Source organism: Passer domesticus, chromosome 12, assembly GCF_036417665.1.
Source record: "Passer domesticus isolate bPasDom1 chromosome 12, bPasDom1.hap1, whole genome shotgun sequence".
Classification (NCBI taxonomy): Eukaryota; Metazoa; Chordata; class Aves; order Passeriformes; family Passeridae; genus Passer; species Passer domesticus.
Genome location: NC_087485.1, coordinates 20,140,463 through 20,155,011, shown reverse-complemented (window position 1 = coordinate 20,155,011; position 14,549 = coordinate 20,140,463). Strand labels below are relative to the sequence as shown.

At 41.5% G+C, this 14,549-nt stretch overlaps 1 long non-coding RNA gene across 1 annotated transcript in view; it reads right to left on the bottom strand.

The window, feature by feature from the left end:
* The window catches only part of LOC135279606 (uncharacterized), a 72,214-nt gene that overhangs the window by 40,345 nt on the left and 17,320 nt on the right, over positions 1-14,549 (bottom strand). Inside the window, exon 2 of the long non-coding RNA XR_010346834.1 lies at positions 9,748-9,810. This is a non-coding gene — a long non-coding RNA (uncharacterized LOC135279606). The remainder of the gene's footprint in view (positions 1-9,747; positions 9,811-14,549) is intronic.

The window sequence follows — 14,549 nt, the reverse complement described above, 5'->3', positions numbered from 1 at the left end:
TGGAACAAGCGCTGCTTTTCCAGAGGAATGATACAGCAATTTCTTAAAGGCAATTCACTCCTGCTTTTAGCTCCTGCTGCAGGAAGACAAGCCATGAACAAAAGTAGTTAATTGAAATAATGGAAGGTTGATATAATTTTGCAATATTTCTATCTCCATGGAAAACACCTTGTAAAAAAATGATATCCCATATCTTCCTCTTCCTTCCCACTTACTGGTGAGAATGATAAATAATCTAGACATATAAGAACTCCAAACAGCATGTCCATGGTGAGTGATCCCAGACCCATTTCGGAGTCTGGTGTAATCTAAACCATGCTGTGTCAGATAGGAATCATCTAGAAATTATGGAATAAATAACAGAACCTCCAGCTAGTGATTGAAATTCTGTTTGGAATAGCACTGGAATATTTTGCTCCATGTCATGAAGTAAACAAGAACACACACCAAAAAAATACAAGCAACAAATCTAATTTAAGGAACTGTTTTTATCCTTGGTTATACAAAGGAAAACAACACAATAAAGAAAGACATTTGTCCTTAAATTAAGCATTTTAGTCCTGTGCTATCCATGATCCTGGAGAATGTCACTGTCAGACACACAAGACACTTCAAGGAGCAGAGAAGGAAGTCAGCTGATGAGGTTTAATGATCAATATATTGAAAATGAAGTAAGTCCTTCCCATGAAGACAAATGGAAAGTGAAGGAAGAAATGGAAATATTGTGGGCTAAGGCTTGAAATCTAAAAGTGAGCCCAAGGAGCATCAGACAATCTTATAGGAATAAGGAATTAATTCCTTATTAGGAATAAATAATTAATTCTGTATTCCAAACCCTCTATAGACTGAATCAGGACCTGATTTACATCTATGCTAAACCCATGGTTTTCTCTAGCATGGTACAGGATTAATTTCAGATTGCATTTCTCCTGGTAAGATATTTCTTGGCACTGTGTGAGCACAGATAATACACTTTATATGTCCCTAATATATAAAATACCCTTCTCCTCAGTCTACCTGCCCATTTATAAATTTGATCTCTTTTATGTTCCTCACGAAAGGCTGCCTCTTCCCAGGGCAGCCCAGCTGAGCTGCAGCTTACAAGTGTATTTATTGAAAGGAGTACAGCAATAACAACTGTTCTTTTGTCTCTGTGAGAAAAGGCTGCCTAGAGCCAATTATCGTTTATCACTCCAGATACACATTTTATGATCTTTGTGCTAAACCAGAAAATAGTGTAAGAAGAAGGAGCCAATTTAATATTTTCAAGTTCAATCACATCAGAAAGGATCCCTTAACTTGCACTGTATGTTGTTCAGTGTAATTGTCAGATTTTATTAATTTTACATGCTAAGCTGGAAACATTAGGCACAGGTTTCTTCTTGGAAGAGCAGCAAAGCTAAAAACAGCACAAGCACCAGAGGAAACTGTGTTTATAATTGCTCTGTTTCCTAGTTGGACTTTGTCAGCTTGACTTGGGTGGCAGCATGACACGGAGAGAAAAAGCTCGCTTTGATTTGGAAAAGGTTGTTTGCAGGTGTCAAAACAAAGTCTACCAGGAAACCAAGGGAAAAATTAAATGCTGTGAGCCATTATTGCAGGTGTGCTCCAGTGAAAATTATCATTCTCTTGTTTTTGCCTCAGTAAACACATTGTGCAGTCGAGGCCAAATGTCGCTTGGAAGGAATTTAAAATACTGTAAGCTTACAATGAAGCTCAAATTAATATTTCTTGGTCCAAACACATAGATTAGAAGTCATTCATCCTACTCACTGAAGACAGGAATACAATGCAGGCTGATAATGAGCAGGCACCCAGGACTAAATATGCACGAAGAGGCATTTCTGACACTGCACTGTGGGATGCCACCCCCAGCATCCACAGTTTGTGTCCCCCAGGAGGGGACAGTGCTGGTGCCACGCTGGGAGGGCACGGCAGCAGCCACCAGGCTCAGCCCAGCTGGGACCCCAAAGCCATGGAGCAGCCCCAGCCCCATGGAGAGCTCTCCCCAGTGCCAGGGAACGTCTGGGCTTGGGTCTGGGCCAGAAGGAGCCTGGCACTGCTTTGGCCCAGGAGCCACATTGCCTGGAGCAGGGAAACAGCTGTCCAGGGTTCAGGGCATTGGCTGGAACAGGGACTGCTCCTACACCCCACAGCCAGGCTTTGCAGGAGGACAGACACTGCCTGTCCATTACACATCTGACAGCAACACAGGGTTTTATCTGGGACAGAATCTCCAGAACCTCTTCCAGGTGTGTAATCCAGCCTGGAGCAGCAGCCCCCAAAACATCGTGGCACTGGGATTTGGAGTGTTTCATGCAATCACTTTTGTATTGGCACCAAAATCACTAAATGGTGAAACACCTTCCCCTCTCCCCCAGAGCCTGGATTTTTGGGAAATATCCCCATCCAGAAGGGCTTTGGAGTCACCAGAGGAGGGAGGTGAAGTCCTAACAATCGAGGTGACAATGTCAGGAGTTCTTAAAGAAAATAAGATAGCACCAGTCAGCTGGATACTGAGTTAAGTAGTTTGGGGCAAATGAAACCTATCCAACAACAACTGGAATTATCTTTAGAGAAGAATATGACCAGAAATGAGGAGAAACAGCGAAGAAGGATCAACAGACATGGCATGAGCATCCTTGGTATGACCAAGTGTGGGTGTCAATGTTCCTGCAGCAGAGGCAGCCTGGAAATGGGACTCTCATCAGAACAGAGATTCATTACTCCTGTGCTGCTGGAAACCATTAATTATCAAGGAAAATCTGGGAGCATCCATTATTTAAATGGGAAGTGCCTGGGTCCTTTACAATGTCTTGGGTCTATGAGGTGCCTGTGGAATCTGGAGGAAAAAATGAATTCTACCAAACAAGGCTGACAGAGAAAATGTTCTTCACACAAGGCAAATTAAAAATCAAAAAACCTGAGCCTGTTTACTCTACACTGCTTTAAAGGGAAGGGAACAAGCTGGAAGGAGCTGAACGTGCCAAGGAAATATTGTGAACAATTTTCCTGTTTCCAGTGTGTGTTTGTAACCCCGAGTCAATCAGGGCAATATGTGTGCTCTCAGAAACTGAAATTATTGCTTCCTCTGGAGTGTTATGCTTTGTTTTTACACATTTCTAAGAAGTGGTCCAAATGTCATAATATTAAAAACTGTTAATTTAATTCTTTCTCTGGTGGAAGGTTGGCTGTGTCATGATTAGAACATGTTTTGCCCTAGCAAAGCTCAGGAATCACAAGGATTTTATGCTGAGTTGGCTTCCATGACTGTGAGTTAGAATTGAAACACACACAGAGTCTTCTGTGCATGAAAACCAGGAGAAAGAAATAGTGAATACACTGTGCAGTCCTTTCCAGCAAATATTAAACACAGACACACTTCAATTAAATGAAGCAGGAGACCTGAGTGCACAGGTTCAGGGCTGAATTAAGTTCTAAGTCAGGGCTGTCTCCCTGTGTTTGCTTAGCTCAAGGTATTTAATTCAGCACAGCACACAGTGACTCTCCTGAGGTACTCAGAACAGCAGATTACTTGGGCTGTCTGCAGTGCTGGAACTGGAGGAGTTGATCTGTCACAGGTGTCCCCAAACACGGCTCCATGGAGTCCCAGAGACTGGAACCCCACAGGAACTGGAACTCCACAGGGACTGGAATCCCACAGGAACTGGAGTCCCCCTGCCCCACTCCTGCTCTGTGCCACGGCCACTGCACTGGCCCAGCCTGAACAGCTTCCATTCCAATTTTGGAACCTTATTCATAATAAGAAAAGACAAGGGTAAAAGCAAAAGAAAGCTTCATTTTTGCAACACATCCATTTCTCAAACTAAAAGAAAATCAGAGCAATCAAAGCATATTAAACAGGGTCATACTTTTCTGACCCAGAAAACACAGGCCTGTACATTAACATTAACTAAACCAATGCAAAACCCTACCACAGCATTATAAAGGCACAGGGTAATTTCTGCATATTTTGACTAAAAATTTTACCTACTTTTGATATAACAGAGAAAAAATGCAGGTAATCCATTATAGCCAGGAATATTTACTTCAAAAGAACTTCATATTTTTAAATACATTATTTCCTTATTTAGCTGGCAGCTTTATATCTTATTTTCTATATAGCTGCTGAAGATTCTCTGCTTTCCTAACAGAGTAATCATTTACCTGTTGGTGGGTGATCTTTAATTCCTACCTTAGAAAACCCCTAAAGCTGTTAATATTGTAGCTGGAAGCTCCTATAATACCACCTCAATGTGGCTTTAGGGAAGCCAACATCACCACCACAGTTTATTATTGATGTTGGCATACCAATAATCTCAGAAAACATAACATTTCTCAGATTACACGGTCATTCTTTCTTCTTTTTTTTTTTTTTTTTTGGGCAGGGATTGGTGTTTTGGTCTTTTTGGTTTTGGTTTGTTTGTTTGTTTGGGGGTGTTTTTTGGTGTTGCTTTTTTAGTTTATTTTTGTGGTGTTGTTGTTGTTGTTGTTGTTGTTGTTGTCGCTGCTGCTGCTGTTGTTGTTGTTGTTTTCTGGGGGTGAAACAGAAACATTCATTGTTCCCCCCTGTGGAGAGACCCAGAGGTGTCATTTGCCCAGAAAGGTTTTCCTCTCCTGGGAACTGCTTTTTGTCATGCAGCACAGTAGAGAAAATTATCTATGACCATCAAACCCCAGCTACAACAAGTGGACAACCTGTGGCATATTAAAAAGTGTAGTTGAAATAGCTTTAAAATTTATAGCTTAATTATAAAAACACAATTTAAAGCTCACGTGAGGGAAGCAGAGGCAGGCCCTTGGAAGGTGCTTTCAGTTCAGCAAAATTTACTGCAATTAAGACTGCAGGAATAAGCTATAAAGAAAGTTCAGTAATGCTTTTAGGTCTACATTTATGTCCAGTACCCTTGCATATATTTTTATTCCTGGCAAGTGCCATGAAGCTGTAGCAGCTGTCTCAGCCCTGGGCAGTCACTGGGAGGAAGGCAGATTTACTGGGCTCACTGGTCCCCAGACACACTCTGGGGCTGTGACTCATCACCCACACTGGGTAGACTCAGACTTAAATAAAGCTTAACCCTTCTGCTTTAGGATTTCATACCAAATTCTCCATTAAGCACAACAAAAAGTAATCATTTTTGGGATATCCATGCAACTGCCCAGTGTGAGCACGAGAGCAGCCAGCATCACCCTGCCAGGCCTCCCTCCCAGCAGGGCTTTTGCTGTCGCCAGAAAACAGAAAACAGCTCTGGAAACACAACAGACCTTGAGGTTTTGGCCCCATCAGCACATCCCCACTTTCCCACTCTGCTCAAGCACGTTAACAACTGCATAAAACTGCATTTCAAATGGCCTCAGCAGCAGAAAGCATTAGAAGTGAAATATCAATAACATTTTCTCAAAATAATTGAGTGCCTCAGTTTATGGAGTAGAACCTGGTCATTAGTTAGATAATCCTCTCTTTGCTGATCATGGGACTGCATGGAAGTTTAAATGAAATCCAAGATATAATCTCTGTTGTTTTGGTCCTGAGGCTTCCTCAGCAGCATTTCAGGACACCAATTTTCATGGAACTGCTCAGAACCACCTTGAAAGGGGCTCAGCAGCAAAAATGCTGAGGAGATGCAGGAGTGAAGGCAGGTGAGTTTGCAGTGAAGGGCTGTACAAAGAGCTAAACATTGATTGCAGGGAAGAAGAAAAGGGTAAAAAGCTCCTTATTGTGTTATCTGCTTGTTTTTTTTTTTGATAAGTTTTTGTTTGGTTGCAATTTCAAAAATATAATTAGGAGTCCCCAGGCAAAACTGAAGAGGTGGAATACTAATGGAAATTTTAATCTTCAGCATAAGAAATCAAAAACATTTGAATAGCCTGCATACACACACATTCATTATTTAACACTTGATACCAATTCAAATGGAATATTTTCTCACCACCCAGGTCTCCCTTGCTTTCCACCTTAAAATCTTTTCAGCATTCCATTTCTGTGCCCACCTGTCCCTGTGAGAGACATTATATTGGTAAGTTTCATGTTTGGAGAGGCAAAAACAGTAATCTAAAAACTCTGGGGTTGGTCTGTGATAAGTATTGGGCAAGTGGGATGTTTCTGTCCTCAATTTATTTATTTATGCTATGGCCCTTACAAGCAAAGTAAAATAGTCCTGGAATGCTCACACAGAGGCTCCTGCTCCCTCAGAGTTATTTCATTTGCCCACTATATTTTTTTCTTTCTTTCCAAGGATTACTCCAAGATTACTGCAAACACCTCAGTGCTTTTGGGCTGTGGTTGGTCTTGACTGGAACAGATATTTTTCAAAAGCAGTGTTAAATATTCTGTGACTTGAAAATTCTCTGACTGAACCAGTGACACAGAGAGAAGGATTATTTCCTGCTGTTGTCCCTCACAGGCTCCAGTCACAGGTTTGATTTGGAAGATTCCCTGATATAACATAGCTGCTCATGGCTAAGAAGGAAGGTCTCCTCTTGAAATGTCACAGCTCATGATGTGATTTGGTCTGAACTACACATATGAATACACACACACACATTTGTATAGATACTTCATCTGTAACCTAAAGATGTTTAAACTAATTGTCCAACAGAAAAGTCACCAGCTCCAGGATAATGCTCCTTGGAGAGCTGAAAAGGTGCCACTGACATTTATCCTTTATTTCAGGTTTAAGAGAAGTGTCACTGACACCTATCATAGCAGGGGGGGAAGGAGAGGCAGAGAAGATTTTAAAAAAAAAAAAAAAGGAAAAATGAAACAGGAAAAATGAAGAAGGATAAAAATAGAATAAAGAAAAGAAATGGGAAGTATAACAACTTCACTGCAGGTGTGAATTGCTGTTCCTTGGTGTTACATCTCAGTAAACAGAATAAATGCTTGGTGGTGTGTGACTGCTTTCCAATCAGTGAGAGCAACGTGCTGTGACTGGTAATGGATCATCCCTCAGCCTTCCTTTCCATGGGGAAAACAATGGCAGTGATGAAGGCAGTGCTGGACTGAGAGCAGGGTGGGTGCTCGAGGGTGAGGCAGGAGCTCTCCTCTCAGGAGCTGAAGCCATCCCTGCAGCTCAGGCTGGGTTTCACACGTGCTTTGGTGTGTTTGTAAAGAATACTCCAGCCACTAATAAACCTTTCCCATCCCCTTCCAAGGCCAAAGTTCTGCCCTCAGCTTTCCCCACAGCCTCACCCAGGCTGTCACTTCTGCCTCAATAAAATCTTTTAGCAGCAGCAGAGGCAGGCTAGAGAGCTCTGACAAAGACAGGCCAGAGAACCACAGCTGATGGTGTCTGCAGGTGCTCTGTACCCTCAGCTCATGATTCTGGAAAAAACAGATGAAACTTGCACAAGCACTGACATGCTCAAAAAAGCATAATATGCACTAACAGTATAAACCACCAGCTGCAATAACAAAGATATTGCAGAGGGTTTGGGTCCACCACAGATGGGTTTTGCTGACTTTTTTTTTTTATTTCTCCTAGTGGCAAATTTACATTTCCTAGTGGAAGGCCTACATCATAGCCTACAATGCTTAATGCCAGCTCAGGTTGCCAAAAGGTGACAGGAATTTAGAAAAAAAAAGAAAATAAGTTTTTGTATTTGATTCCTGCAGGATTTAGACACTCGAACAGGGATCAAAGGAGGCAGATGTAATTTTACCTGAATATTAAACAGTTTATGAGCTGTGCCATCCCTCACCATGTCTGCCCTGCTCAGAAAGTCCTCACCTCAGTTTTTAAACCACTGAGGGCAGCAATTTAATTTCTTCTCTTACAGAAAGAAATTCCAGTTGCTGCAGAGTTGAGTGATATTGAATCAATGTCAAGTGCTCAAGTTCTTTCTCATACATCAGCGTGACAATTGAAAGAAATGGAAATTTCCTTCTTGTGATCTCACCAAATCCTCATCTTGTTTGAGGGCTGCAAGAGCCAATTTTGTGATTTTACTGTTGACTTTTAAGCCTTTCCCAGAGAGCAGAGCCATTGCCCTGATCCTACAGAAAACCTGGCAGTCAGAGATCTGCTGGGGGAGCAGGGTGCTCTCAGCTGCTGACCAATATTGTCCTGGTCTCCTTTCATGCCTGTTTTGTGTCTTGTGTCTGTAAGTCAGACACAGGATACATGGGAGAGCAAATGCAATTTTTCCATCATGGCAAGTTACTGCCTCAGGTTGCCACCTTAGAGAGCTAAATTGGATGTAAATAATGTCACTTAATGTACCAAATAACATTTATATGCCATAAAATCCTCCCTTCAGATACTAACTGCCTACTCTCTTTTATAGGCTAACACTCAGCAATTAAGGCACTGAACATCTGGGCTTCCAATCACTCAGTAATCATTAAAATCAAAGAGAAGATCCCCTGAACGCCTCCGTGGGTCAGAGTGGGGAAGAGAAGCCCAAAGCAAAATATCTGTGCCATATACAGAAGGGCACACTCTGGAAACAGCTGATGCCTCTTATTCAACATTTACTAAAGCAGGGGAGGAAGCTGAGCATCCTGATGATTCATGTGGATAAATAACCTGGTGTGATGCAAAGGTTTGCACATCTTTATTACAATAAAACAGCACCTGGTGCCCTTTTGTTGCCATCTGCATGCTCAAAATAATTTGGTCAGCATTATTGGCTTGGAAGATAGCCAGGGAGTCAAATTATTCACTGGATGAGGGTGCAGGCAGGAATTGCAAGCAGGTTTTTGAAGTCTGCTAACAAAACTTTCCCACATGTTGTCCCAGTTGAGCTCACTGGGAATGGAAGGGAACGGAAGGGAATGGAAGGGAGTGGAGGGAATCTCCACATACCTGTGGAGATTCCTTAAAACTGCTCCTTGAGGTACCTCTCCCACCCAGACTTCCCACAGCAGACAGAGTTTGTCCCTCACAACTCCATCCTCTGTTGGCTGCACATCTGTCCCAAGAAGTTCTACATGTCCACACTTCAGATCCCAAGTCATTTCATGAAGAAATAAATAACATATACTAATTAAAGCAATAATTTTTCTGAAGTTTTGCTGCACTTCTGTTCACAGACCTTTACCATGAAGAGCTGTTTAAAAGGAACATAAAGAAACAGCAGCAGATTGAGTGGAAGACCAGCACTACTCCAAATGTCCCTGGAAAGTCCTTTAACACTTTTATGCTGGGAGAAAGATGGGTAGAACTGAGGGAGTTCAATTTCACACCAAGGAGCTGCTCATACTAAACAAATTTTCTTCAGGAATTGTGAAATACAAACTTCCTTTTTATAATATCAGACACGGGTGACAGTCTAATATGGAGGCTGTCTGGCCCATGGAATTCCACCTGTGTGGACAGGACAGAGGGAGTTCAGGCATTTCTGTCCCTCCCCAGCTGTCAGAGCTGTGAGCATTCAGACACAGCCCCAGAAAGCACCACCTGTGGGTGGTGGGACCATCCTGCCCCTCTCCCCTGTGATTGCTGTTCCATGGAATGCACCTTGCAGCAGTTTACAGGATTTTAATCAAGGGCTAAATGGTGGGCAGAGCCCATGAAATGTTGTTAAAACCAAGATATTTCATTGGATTTACGAGTATTAGATCCATTAGATGGAGCAAAAATGAGGAAATGCACAGAGGAGGCCAAGTCTGGGGTCTGGCAGCTGTGGTGTTCCCCCTTTTTCCCTAGAAATAAATTGGACAGATGTGGAGCAACTCTGACCCCTTCCCAATCCAGTGCAAGTCAGACATTCACAGACAGTACAGGGTCTGTAAAACTGACTTACCTTTTCTTTCCTAAACACTATTTTTCATGAATTACTGCTCCATCTGCTTCCAAGTGCATTGACCTGAAACACAGAATACAAGTGAGGAGCCCAGCAGCAATGTTTCATGTTCATATAAAAAACAGCAGAGTGAGGCTATTTTGGGATATAGAAAACCAAAAATCATAATTTGGGTTTCCTTCCAGTGCTCTCCTAGCAATCACTTCATAATAAGAGGTACATTTTTATATTCCAAATCTAGTTCTGTAGTTCAAAACTTAGTGCTGCCTTATCCCCTGAAGTATTTGAACATAAAAGAGATCTAATATGAATATTAGCCTCTCTGAATAAAATATAAACAGAATTAGATTTTTTTAAAATTGCTGAAAATCCTATTGAAAAGGAAAAAGCGTTTAAGTAGCTGTCTCTCATAACACAATGTAATTCTAGAAATTTGGGGGAATCAGAAATAAGCTTCTAGCAAATGTTTCCCATAACTGTGAGCCTTCCTTTACTAATGCAAAGGGTTATTTACAGCAAATGTAAATAGAAACAGGAGAAGACATAACAACGGAATTCTTGGATATCCTGGGGATAGTTTGCTTACACTGAATTATTTTAATGCTCCAACAGGAAGCAAGAAAGGAAGGAAGAAAAAGAGAAATGCTTCTTTGTTATGAAAGCATGGCTCCACTGCCCAGAATAGGATGCAACTGAGCAAAGCCCAGAAAGCATCAGTGTGAGCAGGATTATTTACTCCAGCTGAGGACTGGGACAATAAATAATACATGGAAAAGGCTTGGATACTGGGGAACTAGTCAAATTTCATTGACTTTTTTTTTCTTTTGATTTCTAAAAAATACAGAGTGGAAACAAAAGGACCACAGTCTTTGTTGCCATCATGTTCTGCACAGGAAACTTGTCTGTCTTCCAGCAGCTCCACAGGAATTACATGGAAAGATGCTCAGATCTCTGCTCTTCCTTGTTTGTTTCCATGAGCACAGACACTGCTGGGGAGATCTGCCAAAGATGGAGTTAAATTTCCTCTTTTTTTTTGGCAATGCTGCCCAGGTAAATGCCACTGCCATCCCCACTGCATGCAGGTTTCCAGCACTGCACTCATCCTGCCCTGCACACAGCCTCAGGTGCTTGGGAATTAAATTCTCTGACCCAAACGAAGGTAAATTTACAAAGTGGGATTCCCACAAAACCAAAGCATGTGGTTTAGACAACCTGAGTCTCTAAACAATCATAAACTCTAAGGTGAAATAAATGCACCAGGGGAGGGTTCTGCAGGTGAAGCAGGTTCAGGATTGCTCAGGAAACTCTGCCAGGTGCCCCAGCAATGTTCAGCAGCTGCACCTTGGCCAGTCAGGGGCAGAACACAGCCCAGCTTGGCTCACCTGGGCTGGACTGGGACATCTGGACTCAACCTTTAGATTAGAGGGAAAAAAAAAAAGAAAAAAAAAAAAAGGTGAGATCTACTTTGCAGCTGGAAAGGGTGAATTTATAAATCTGTCTCAAATCCCCCCCCCCATTAATTTGTCACATAGCAGTTTTTGTGCCATTGATATTCTTCAAGGTGTTTTGTTTGTTGGCCATGTACTGTGTTTTTCAAAATAACCTTTGGAAAATCAATGTGGTTTTATGTTTTCTTATGAACAACAGTGAAATTTGCTGCTATTTTTTTCCTATGGTCACTGACACCTGAAGGTTAACGTCACCAAATTTTGTCACTCAGTTTATTGACAGGTCTGGCATGACAGAATTAAAAGCTTGGATGATTCACTGATGTTGAACATTATCAGAAGCAGCCCTGTGTAATAGGAGGGAGCACTTTATTCCCATAACCATGACCATGACAACTGCCTGTAGGATGAAGCTGAAGGGAGAATATTAATGAAGACTTTCAAATACACTTTAATATGAAAAAGTGTTTGTGTCTTGAAAGCATAAGGTATGTCAAATGACACAGGGAGTGATGTCTGAAGATTTTTTTAAATTTATTTTTCGTATATTTGTTACTTTGTAGACTGTTAATACATGGTTATAACTTCTAAGACTTTTCCTGCCCTTTCTCATAGTTTAACAAATCCTTACTAAAACATTATTGAAATTCTGTTTAGCCTTGCTTTCAGTCTAGCAAGGACACTTTGTTTTGCACCATACCTCATAGACATGATAAAGTATAGGGCTAAAGATTCTGGGGGAGGACTCCAGTGGGGCAGAACCCAGGGGAAATCACCTAAATAGCTGCTCTTCTAACTGGACAATATTTGATAGATAAACTAATCAACTAACCTTATAAAAATGTCAGAAATACTGTGTCACGTGTGCATATTGCAATATTGTCCACCATGAAGGCTTTCAGCTAAAAACTTGCTTTTATATTACTATTTTAACAGTTTTTCGAAAGATTTTGTGCTTTATTCCAGGCAACAGAAGCATTTCTGTTGGCTCTAGAAACCAAATTGCCATTTTCAGACCACGCTGAACTGATGTTCTGAGCCCTGCAATCAGCGTGGCCTCTGGCTTCAACAAGAATTGTTTAAGGGGATCTTGAGAGAACAGGCCCAGGGATCACCAGAGAGTGATTTGCTCCTGAAAGTAAGGACAAATATTAAATATACAACCAGCTCAGCTTTACGTGTGTGAGCAGAAGATGCAAATGTGTAATTTGAATCCAAACCCAGCAGCACCCAGCACCCATTCCCAAGCAGCAGCAGCACCGTGGGGTTTGCCACTCCAGCTGATAACACAGTTAATAAACACGACTTACACCAGAGAACAATGAATCTCTGCTGTCGTGCTAATTAAAAAGCCAATATTACATTACTTCCTCAAGGGCTCATTTTATAATTTTTAGGATTATAGCACATTGATTAATTTATACAAGTTTTTAATCCCCTAGTATTTAATGAAGTCTAGGAATTTGGGAACATGTGCATAATTCAGATTTGTATAATTTTATTACATGGGAGAAAAGTTAGACTGGTCATGTGCTACTTCATGTAGAAAAGAGTCTGAGCTCAACAGTTCAACCATCATACCATTAACCATTTGCAACAAAAATATTTGAGCCTAAATTAATTCTGGGTTTATTAGATTATTTTTCAGCTTGCTAAGGACTCCAACAAGCATCGCTTGTCTTCTGAGCTTGTCAACTGCCTTTTAATTAGCTGTTGTGGAACAACTGAGCACAGTGGGAAACTAATATCTGCTCAAGTTATCTTGCACAGCATTTAGAGTGCCTCAGTGCCTCAGCACTGTCATTACCCTGCACAGCCTCAGAGTTCCCCAACCTGGGAGGTAAAAATACCTGGCTGCAAGGAGAGCTCCAAAAATGCGTTGCAGATAAACCCTATAGCAAAATTTATTGCTGAGGAGAAAATATCCTACAAAGATAAAGTGCTGAATTGTGTTTCAGGCTGATTCGTTTTTACAGCTTCAAAGATGCAGCTCAGTCACTTATTAGACCCACCCACAAATCATAGGCTTAAAAACAAAAGAATTTTCTTTTAAGTCTTCTGCACACAATGTAAATATCTCGAAAGCTAAGGTTTCAGGAAATATAATCCTGAGTATAAACCCCAGCCTTCTTATACTTGACAGGGGGGGTACAAAACAAACAACAAACCCAAAAGGAAACACAGGCACTGAATTTTAAAGCTGAGTTTAACCAGACCTTATTGTAGGTCAGGGACAGACCCAACTCTGGGCATTAATCAAAAGAAGCAGAACGGTTTCAGATGCTCAGGGCTTGTTTCCTGGCCAAGTGATGGCCAAAGAGAAACATCCCTGAAGCCCCAGCTCTCTACCAATGTAGATACAAAGGAAGGAGATGGATTATTCAGAGCACTGAAGATTATTACCGAGGCGGGGGCACAGTTCTATTTAACAGCACTTCCAGAGTCTGCAAATATTTCACTTGGGACGCTCCAAGTTGTGAGGCATTAAAAAACAAGGGAAAAAAAAGTAAAATTGCAATCACAAGTACAAGCTGAGCCTGAGCAGTGGATCTGCTAAAGACAAGATTTAAAGACAAGATGAACCTCCCTTAATGACATACTGTGAAAAATGTTTCTTTTTCTTTTTTTTTTTTTTTGGTCATCTGTTGGTTTTACAGACCGGCCTTTTAAGTTTTCTCTTTAATTTTGATTTACCAGATTAAGATGATAATAAGGATTTTTTTTAAAAAGACACATGCATGTTGGTTAAGTAACAATTAGAATTGAGAAGCACATTGATCTGCGCTCTGATTGGGGATTTGCATTCTGCATCACCTCCCTTTTCTTTGGCAGCTCTCACCACTCCCTTCACAGGGCTGTACCCACCTGAACGTGGCATTGCCCAGGCGGGTGTAGGCAGAGACATTTGCTGGTGCATTGATGCTTTCTAAACAGGAGAAGGAGGCAGCAGGGTATAAACCTCTCCCTGCACTGACCCAGCTCCACAGTGCTGTTACTCAGGGGAGCACCTGCAGTGAGGCAGGAGCAGCTCCTGTGCTGCTAAAGGTGGTGAGGTGTCACTGCTGGGTGATAAAAGCTGTTCCAAATCCTAATAACTAACTGCAGCTAACAGACTATTTAAAGAAAATTATTTTTTCCACTGTTTTAGAAAAATCTAACACTGACAGCAATACTAAAAATTAGACTTGGGTGTTAAAACTGCTCAGCCATAAAATATTTATCACCTCTCCAGAGGAAACACCTCGAGATGATGAAATATCTGGGTTCATTCTCATGGACAGTGCAGTGCTTGGTAGGGAGGTGATTACCCAGCAGGGAGAAGTGTCTCTGGGAAGGCTGTGGGAAGAAAAGACC